Source organism: Coregonus clupeaformis, chromosome 1, assembly GCF_020615455.1.
Source record: "Coregonus clupeaformis isolate EN_2021a chromosome 1, ASM2061545v1, whole genome shotgun sequence".
Classification (NCBI taxonomy): Eukaryota; Metazoa; Chordata; class Actinopteri; order Salmoniformes; family Salmonidae; genus Coregonus; species Coregonus clupeaformis.
In genome coordinates, this window is record NC_059192.1 from 39414049 (window position 1) to 39423654 (window position 9606).

The 9606-nt window shown below is 43.4% G+C and overlaps 1 long non-coding RNA gene across 1 annotated transcript; it reads left to right on the forward strand.

The window, feature by feature from the left end:
* The first annotated feature begins 7798 nt into the window (after positions 1 to 7798).
* Positions 7799 to 9252, forward strand: LOC121584992. Its single transcript, XR_006003781.1, has 3 exons — positions 7799 to 7885; positions 8630 to 8730; positions 9168 to 9252. It is a non-coding gene; the product is annotated as an uncharacterized LOC121584992 (long non-coding RNA).
* The last annotated feature ends 354 nt before the right edge of the window (positions 9253 to 9606 follow it).

Here is a 9606-nt window from a genome sequence, read left to right on the forward strand (position 1 = left end):
TTAAAGTGGCCAGTGATTTCAATAGGCAGCAGCAGCCTCTATTGTGCTAGTGATGGCTATTTAACAGTCTGATGGCCTTGAGATAAAAGCTGTTTTTCATTCTCTCGGTCCCAGCTTTGATGCACCTGTACTGACCTCGCCTTCTGGATGATAGCGGGGTGAACAGGCAGTGGCTCGGGTGGTTGACGTCCTTGATGATCTTTTTGGTCTTCCTGTGACATCGGGTGCTGTAGGTGTCCTGGAGGGTGGGTAGTTTGCCCCCGGTAATGTGTTCGGCAGACTGAACCACCCTCTGGAGAGCCCTGCGGTTGCGAGCGGTGCAGTTGCCGTACCAGGCGATGATACAGCCCGACAGGATGCTCTCAATTGTGCATCTGTAAAGGTTTGTGAGGGTTTTAGGTGCCAAGCCAAATTTCTTCAGCCTCCTTAAAGGAATAATCCACTCAAAAATGATATTTTGGTATTTGTTTAATTAGTCCAGTGGTTCTCAACCAGGGGTACTAGGATCCCTGGGGGTACTTGGACTATCTACAGGAGGTACTTGAGAAGACTCATGAGACCATAGGCTTACTTGTCAAATGCACATGAAGGGGTGTTCAGGGTTTTTACAGGCAGAGCTAAATTCAGTTGGTGGTACAGTAACAGAAAAAGGTTGGGAACCAATGCATTAGTCCACTGTTGATACAGTCCCAAAATGTTTTGCATGTCAGCAATCAAGTTTTCAAGGTATAGGACTTTCAAAACGCTAATTGTCACCTGCCACATTATCATGATTTTGCGTTTTGATGTTCTATATAAGTTATATACACTGCTCAAAAAAATAAAGGGAACACTTAAACAACACAATGTAACTCCAAGTCAATCACACTTCTGTGAAATCAAACTGTCCACTTAGGAAGCAACACTGATTGACAATAAATGTCACATGCTGTTGTGCAAATGGAATAGACAACAGGTGGAAATTGTAGGCAATTAGCAAGACACCCCCAATAAAGCAGTGGTTCTGCAGGTGGTGACCACAGACCACTTCTCAGTTCCTATGCTTCCTGGCTGATGTTTTGGTCACTTTTGAATGCTGGCGGTGCTTTCACTCTAGTGGTAGCATGAGACGGAGTCTACAACCCACACAAGTGGCTCAGGTAGTGCAGCTCATCCAGGATGGCACAACAATGCGAGCTGTGGCAAGAAGGTTTGCTGTGTCTGTCAGCGTAGTGTCCAGAGCATGGAGGCGCTACCAGGAGACAGGCCAGTACATCAGGAGACGTGGAGGAGGCCGTAGGAGGGCAACAACCCAGCAGCAGGACCGCTACCTCTGCCTTTGTGCAAGGAGGAGCAGGAGGAGCACTGCCAGAGCCCTGCAAAATGACCTCCAGCAGGCCACAAATGTGAATGTGTCTGCTCAAACAGACTCCATGAGGGTGGTATGAGGGCCCGACGTCCACAGGTGGGGGTTGTGCTTACAGCCCAACACCGTGCAGGACGTTTGGCATTTGCCAGAGAACACCAAGATTGGCAAATTCGCCACTGGCGCCCTGTGCTCTTCACAGATGAAAGCAGGTTCACACTGAGCACATGTGACAGACGTGACAGAGTCTGGAGACGCCGTGGAGAACGTTCTGCTGCCTGCAACATCCTCCAGCATGACCGGTTTGGCGGTGGGTCAGTCATGGTGTGGGGTGGCATTTCTTTGGGGGGCCGCACAGCCCTCCATGTGCTCGCCAGAGGTAGCCTGACTGCCATTAGGTACCGAGATGAGATCCTCAGACCCCTTGTGAGACCATATGCTGGTGCGGTTGGCCCTGGGTTCCTCCTAATGCAAGACAATGCTAGACCTCATGTGGCTGGAGTGTGTCAGCAGTTCCTGCAAGAGGAAGGCATTGATGCTATGGACTGGCCCGCCCGTTCCCCAGACCTGAATCCAATTGAGCACATCTGGGACATCATGTCTCGCTCCATCCACCAACGCCACGTTGCACCACAGACTGTCCAGGAGTTGGCGGATGCTTTAGTCCAGGTCTGGGAGGAGATCCCTCAGGAGACCATCCGCCACCTCATCAGGAGCATGCCCAGGCGTTGTAGGGAGGTCATACAGGCACGTGGAGGCCACACACACTACTGAGCCTCATTTTGACTTGTTTTAAGGACATTACATCAAAGTTGGATCAGCCTGTAGTGTGGTTTTCCACTTTAATTTTGAGGGTGACTCCAAATCCAGACCTCCATGGGTTGATCAATATGATTTACATTGATAATTTTTGTGTGATTTTGTTGTCAGCACATTCAACTATGTAAAGAAAAAAGTATTTAATAAGATTATTTCATTCATTCAGATCTAGGATGTGTTATTTTAGTGTTCCCTTTACTTTTTTGAGCAGTGTATCTTGATTGCTGACATGCAAAACATTTTGGGACTGTATCAACAGTGGACTAATGAGACAAATACGAAAATATAGTTTTTTTGTCACTGGCCTACACACAATACCCCATAATGTCAAAGTGGAATAATGTTTTTTCGATTTTACAAATTAATTGAAAATAAAAATATGAAATGTCTTGAGTCAATTATTATTAAACCCCTTTGTTATGGCAAGCCTAAATAAGTTCAGGAGTTACAATTTGCTCAACAAGTCACATAATAAGTTGCATGGACTCACTCTGTGTGCTACAATAGTGTTTAACATGAATGTTGAATGACTAGTTAATCTCTGTAACCCACACATACAATTATCTGTAAGGTCCCTCAGTCGAGCATTTTCACAGATTCAACCACAAAGACCAGGGAGGTTTTCCAATGCCTCGCAAAGAAGGGTAGATGGGTAAAAAAATGAAGCAGACATTGGATATCCCTTTGAGCGCGGTAAAGTTACTAATTACACTTTGGATGGTGTATCAATACACCCAGTGACTACAAAGATACAGGTGTCCTTCCTAACTCAGTTGCTGGAGAGGAAGGAAACCGCTCAAGGATTTCACCGTTGGAGTCCAATGGTGACTTTAAAACAGAGTTTAATGGCTGTGATAGGAGAAACCTGAGGACGGATCAACAACATTGTAGTTACTCCACAATATTAACCTAATTGACAGAGTGAAAAGAAGGAAGCCCGTACATAAAAATGTTTTATTCCAAAACATGCATCCTGTTTGCAACAAGGCACTAAAGTAATACTGAAAAACAATTGTGGCAAAATAATCACCTTTCTGTCCTGAATACAAACTGTTATGTTTGGTGCAAATCCAACACATTACTGAGTACCACTCTCCATATTTTCAAGTATAGTGTTGGCTGCATCATGTTATGGGTATCCTTGTAATCGTTAAGGACTGGGGAGTTATTCAGGATTAAAAAGAAATGCAATGGAGCTAAGCACAGGCACAATTCTAGAGGAAACCTGGTTCAGTCTGCTTTCCACCAGACACTGGGATTCACCTTTCAGCAGTACAATTACCTAAAACACAAGGCCAAATCTACACTGGAGATGCTTACCAAGAAGACAGTGCATGTTCCTGAGTGCCCGAGTTACAGTTTTGACTTAAATTTGCTTGTAAATCTATGGCACAACATGAAAATGATTCTAAAATGTATTGATTCAGGTGTGAATACTTATATAAATTAGATTATTATGTATTTAATTTTCAATAAATTTGCAAAATTTTCTAAAAGCATGTTTTCACTTTGTCATTATGGGGTATTGTGTGTAGATGGGAGATTTTTTTATTTTTTTTAATCCATTTCGAATTCAGGCTGTAACAATAAAATATGGAATAAATTATGGGGTATGAATACTTTCCAAAAAATATAGACTCTTACCTTGACACCCAATTTGACATGCTCCTATGAACTTCACATGTTGGTACTAATGGGTCCTTTTACATACAAATGACCTAGGATGTAACAGCCTGCCAGGTAGGTCGCGCCTACTAGATTTCTTTTTAATTTCTCCTTTTTGTTTGTGAGTCGGTCTATTCTGTCTGTCATAGTCTAGACCAATACAAAGGACTCGTGAAAAAGTCAGTCGTGGACTATAACTTCTCATAAACACTTAAATACACATTGATAGAAATAACTTCATAACAACCTAAGTTATTTTGCCTTTTTGGATTACCAAATGAAATGATCACGAAAATAATGTCACAGCACAAATTACATCACATTGAAATAATAATATAGGGCCTCCTGAGTGGTGCTTGAGGCATCACTACAGACCCGGATCGATCCCAGGCAATTGGCCCAGCGTCGTCCGGGTTATGGGAGGGTTTGGCTGGGGGGGCTTTACTCATCACGCTCTAGCGACTCCTTGTGGCGGGCCGGGCGCCTGCAGGCTGACTTTGGTCATCAGTTGAACTGTGTTTCCTCCGACAGGTTAAGCAGCGGGTGTTAAGAAGAGAGGTTAGGCGGTTCATGTTTCGGAGGACGCATGACTCGACCTTCGCCTCTACCGAGCCCATTGGGGAGTTGCAGCGATGAAACAATATCGCAATTAGATATCATGAAATTGGATAGAAAAAGGGGGGTAAAATACAAAAATATATAATATATAATAATAATAATAATAAAGGTTCACTTAGGAAAAGTCCCGTTCCTCAGGCATAAGAAATAGTCTAGCCCGGTAAATAATCAAAGTGAACCTGTTTGACCTCAGTCTCGGTATATAAAGCAAACAAATACGGAGTAGATCCCAATGAAAACAAATGAAATACCCTATGTTAAAAAGTTACCAGTCAGTTAGTCCGGTCCGTCAATTAAATCTGTCCATAAAACTCCAGCAGAGAACAGCAGAGATCAACAGAGACTTGGCTGTTATTTGTAATCCAACATTTTAAATTAGTGGGTCTGATCTGATCGCTTGTTACGTTTTAGACATGGCTACAATGCACACTTTATAATCAGTGGTGTAAAGTACTTAAGGAAAAATACTTTGAAGTACTACTTAAGTAGTTATTTTGGGTAACTGTTCTTTACTTTACTGTTTATATTTTTTGACAACTTTTACTTTTACTCCACTACATTCCTAAAGAAAACATGTACTTTTTACTCCCAAAAGTACTCGTTACATTTTGACTGCTCAGGCAGGACAGCAATATGGTCCAATTCACACACCTATCAATATAATGCATTGCCATCCCTACTGCCTCTGATCTGGCGGACTCACTAAACACAAGTACTGTGTAATGCGTTGCCTCCCGAGTGGCGCAGTGGTCAAAGGCACTGCATCGCAGTGCTAGCTGTGCCACAAGAGATCCTGGTTCAAATCCAGGCTCTGTCGTAGCCGGCCGTGACCGGGAGACCCATGTGGCGGCGCACAATTGGTCCAGGGTTGGGGAGGGAATGGCCAGCAGGGATGTAGCTCAGTTGGTAGAGCATGGTGTTTGCAACGCCAGGGTTGTGGGTTTGATTCCCACAGGGGGCCAGTATGAAAAAATATATATATATGTATGGACTGGATAAGAGCGTCTACTAAAATGTAAATTATGTCTGAGTGTTGGAGTGTGCCCATCTGGTTTGCTTAATATAAGGAATTTGATGTATAGCATTTACTTTTACTTTTTTATAAGTATGACAATTTAGTACTTTTTCCACCACTGTACTTAAGTACATTTAAAACCAGATACTTTTAGACTTTTACTCAAGTAGTATTTTACTGGGTGACTTTCACTTTTACTTGAGTCATTTTCTATTAAGGTATCTTTACTTTTACTCAAGTATGAAAATTGAGTACTTTTTCCACCACTGTATAAAACACAACAAACAGGATGAAAAAGCTTCGGAATTAAGTGTTTGAACTTTCTCATTCATGCAACCGTCACCATTTTTTGCACCTGATGGGGGCTATTTAATGGGAATTCAAGCGGAAGCTCAGCATCGGGAGGAGATGGACTGAGACGGTTTAGAATTAATTTGGGGATGTCACAACACACACACAGGTTAGCTACTCATCAGACTGAGTGGGGTTCAGCAGTGTTGGTGGTATTGGTCTGCAGAAGCCTATACCCTGTGTCAGGACTCGTTCTTCCCAGTCTTCCGGCCTTAACAATCCCACAGTTCAGCAGGCAGGCCCAGCTCTATGATATACACACTGCCGAGTAGTAAAAACAATCTTATTAAAATGCAGAATGTTTGCTGAAGAAGACGGTGCAAAGAAGAATAAAAAAGGACTCTAGTTTATACGTATAATTAGGCTCGTAGCTTCAGGCATGAAGCCAATATCCTGCTCCCCTTAAACCCCCCACCCCTTGCCACTCCCGGCTCCCTCTAGCCCTTTTGCCTTAGCGTTTCCTACAATATGTTTATATTTATGGATATGACACTATGATGTAGAAGGGGTTAAGAGTCGATGTAATAAATATCTCTGTATTTATGAGACCATGTTAATGGCAAATAAATACAGAACACTTTGAAATTGAATCCTTGCTTCCAATATAAATGGGCTAAATTATATTACTGGGGCTATAAATTGTGTTGTCGTGGTGACGAAGGGAGTGACCTACTTAATGAGAGTCTAAGTTTCTATTTGACACTCATAACGAGACTCCTATTTTCAATAGAGTCGGGTTACAATAGTGCACTATGGAATTGCACCGATATAGCTCCGATGTACTGTATATTTCACACAGACAAGCCCTGGATCCCAGCAGTTTATCACACCAAGCTAATGATGAGCAAGGGGACACAGCTCTCACAGTGGAGTCAACCAAGAGTCAACCAAGAGTCAACCAAGAGTCGCAGAGTTTCTAACAATAGCGCTAGGAAGGAGAAGGAAAAGAGTTCACACACAGGGCCACACAAACAAACACACAATAGAATATATGAAATCGGAGCACACAGACTGTAAACAAGTCAACACAAGTGGCCTAAACAATCTTGAAGAATCTGATAGCTATCACTGAAGGTAGGGCAATGTACTGGAGAACAGTCCCCTAGTGAGGATGCAGAGGGAAACACTTCAAACAACAGAGTTAAGGAACGATGGAGACCACGGCATACTACACACAATAGAACTGCAAAACCCAAACCTGAGTAAACAAACACGGAACCACATCAGACAAAAGCAGGTCTGGCTGAAGCCTTAAAGAGAGTTCAGACAAAGTGTCAGGAGGCTGGACCGTTCTTGACCTCAGCTCTGTTCCCAGGATCTGGACCGGCCCGGAGAGGACAGATTAAATAAACTAGAAGCACTGATAGAACCCAGGCCCGGCCCGGCCCAGACCCTAGACACACACACGGACACACAAACACACAGATGAGCTGCAGCCAACACAAACACACTCTCACCGTCACGCCTCTGGAGCTGCCGGGGACCCTGTCCGCTCTCTGCACACAACAAATATGCCAGATCTGCCTGCAAATGGACCATAAGGGGGTGTGTGTTCAAAAAGCTCTCCACATTCATGTACCGTAGAAAAATCCCTATACGACTCTCTGCATTAACCAATCTCTCTCGATTCCCCCCCCACTCTGATTTTCCCGCTGTGAAACAAATGCTACTGTAAGCAATTTACAGACTGGGAAACTGGGAAGAGAGGAGAAGAGAGAGAGAGAGACTACCCAGATTTTGACAAATATATACCGAACTTTAGACAGATCCCTGATGTACATTTATGTCATTTAGCAGACGCTCTTATCCAGAGCAACTTACATTACCCACAACCCTGGCGTTGCAAACGCCATGCTCTATCAACTGAGCTACATCCCTGCCGGCCATTCCCTCCCCTACCCTGGACGACACTGGGCCAATTGCGCGCCGCCCCATGGGTCTCCCGGTCACGGCCAGCTACGACAGAGCCTGGATTCAAACCAGGATATCTAGTGGCACTGCGATGCAGTGCCTTAGACCACTGCGCCTTAGACCACTGCACCACTCGGGAGACAAATGCTACAAATGCTACTGTAAGCAATTTACAGACTGGGAAACTGGGAGGAGAGGAGAGGAGAGGAGAGGAGAGGAGAGGAGAGGAGAGGAGAGGAGAGGAGAGGAGAGGAGAGGAGGAGAGGAGAGGAGAGGAGAGGGAGGGGGGGGGAGAGAGAGAGAGAGAGAGAGAGAGAGAGAGAGAGAGAGAGAGAGAGAGAGAGAGACTACCCAGATTTTGACAAAGATATACTGAATTTACACAAACTCCCCATCCTGTTTGGAGAGGAGCAGAAGTCAGCTAAGCTGGCAGCTAAATTTGTCACCCTGTGCCACAAGCAGAGAGAGATGGGATAGACTCAGCGATTGTTACCCAGCTAGTACATTTGGTTCCTTGGAAGTTGTGGGCACTTATTGTTTTTGTTTGACATTGGTTGTGGGAGAAAAGCCATACGTTTCCAGACCGGTAAAACTGAACGTTTTTTTAACTTTCTAAGAGCAGGAGTGAAAATGTTGCCTTTGCAATTGTTACCCAGCTAGCACATTTGGTTCCTTGGAAGTTGTGAGAATGTATGTTTTTTGTTTTACATTGGTTTTCATTTTTTGAACTTTTATTTTTAGGTTGCAGGGAGGTACTGAGAAGGTTTTACTCTGGTTCAGGAGTAGAAATGTGCTTAACAGGTCAAATAATGAGTTGTATGGACTCTGTGTGCAATAATAGATTTTAACATGATTTTTTTATGAATACCTCATCTCTGTACCCCACACATACAATTATCTGTAAGGTCCCTCATGGTACGTTTCGACCAGAAGCGGTGCCTCCGCTTTGCAGCTCTTCACTCCAAAAGATTGACCGCTTCGTGGGCATAGGCATGAACCTATTCAAGTAAGCATGTAAATTCATTTAGAAAATGTTAAAAAACAATGTATTATTAGCTAGCTAGCTAGCTACAGCAGGCCACTGTGTGTAGGCTATTGAGCTGCTTGTTAGCTAGCCAACTTTACATACTACAGCTAGTTAACTTCATATTAGCTCGTTATCTTGATGTAGGCCTATTTATCATTGTAAATTAAAAACTCATGCTCCAAATGCATTTGTAGATAACAGCAATGGAAGAGGGTGAAAGGATTTTCTGCTCCAGCTGTCAGAAAAGGGAGTAGGTGTACTACTTAGATAGGGATTGTTGTGGGATGACATTATGAAAATATTCTCCAGTTTTAGTCCCTAGAGAGGAAAACTATGAAGACAGACAGAGAGATAATATTCAGGTCTGTCTAATTGTAATAAAATGAAGACTGTTTCTTTGTGATGTCTGTCCTCAGATATGGAGAGCTGTGAAAGCCTGTCTGCAGAAGAAGAGTTCCCCGTGAATGTCCCAAGAGACTGCTGGCACATCCTTGTATGCCATGTGTACTTACGTTAGCAAATGTTGTATACAAAAATACAGTTAAAAGTCACACACAATGTAGGCAACAAACGTATTACAACTGTAGCACTCCAATCCTTCTCCTGAAGGTATGCTGGGTATGCAGGCTTCTGTTCCAGCCCAGCACTAGCACACATTATTAAAATGATCAAACCTAATGAGTTGAGAATAATGTGTATTATTGCTGGGCTGAAATAGAAGCCTGCTCCCTCTGTAGATCAGGGAGTGGAGCAAGGTTGGCCACCTCTGGTATGGACTTTTTTGTACAAGTAATAGCATACTTACTAAGATGTCTAACATTTAGAAACAAGTTAGATTATTTGTACATTTGTTAT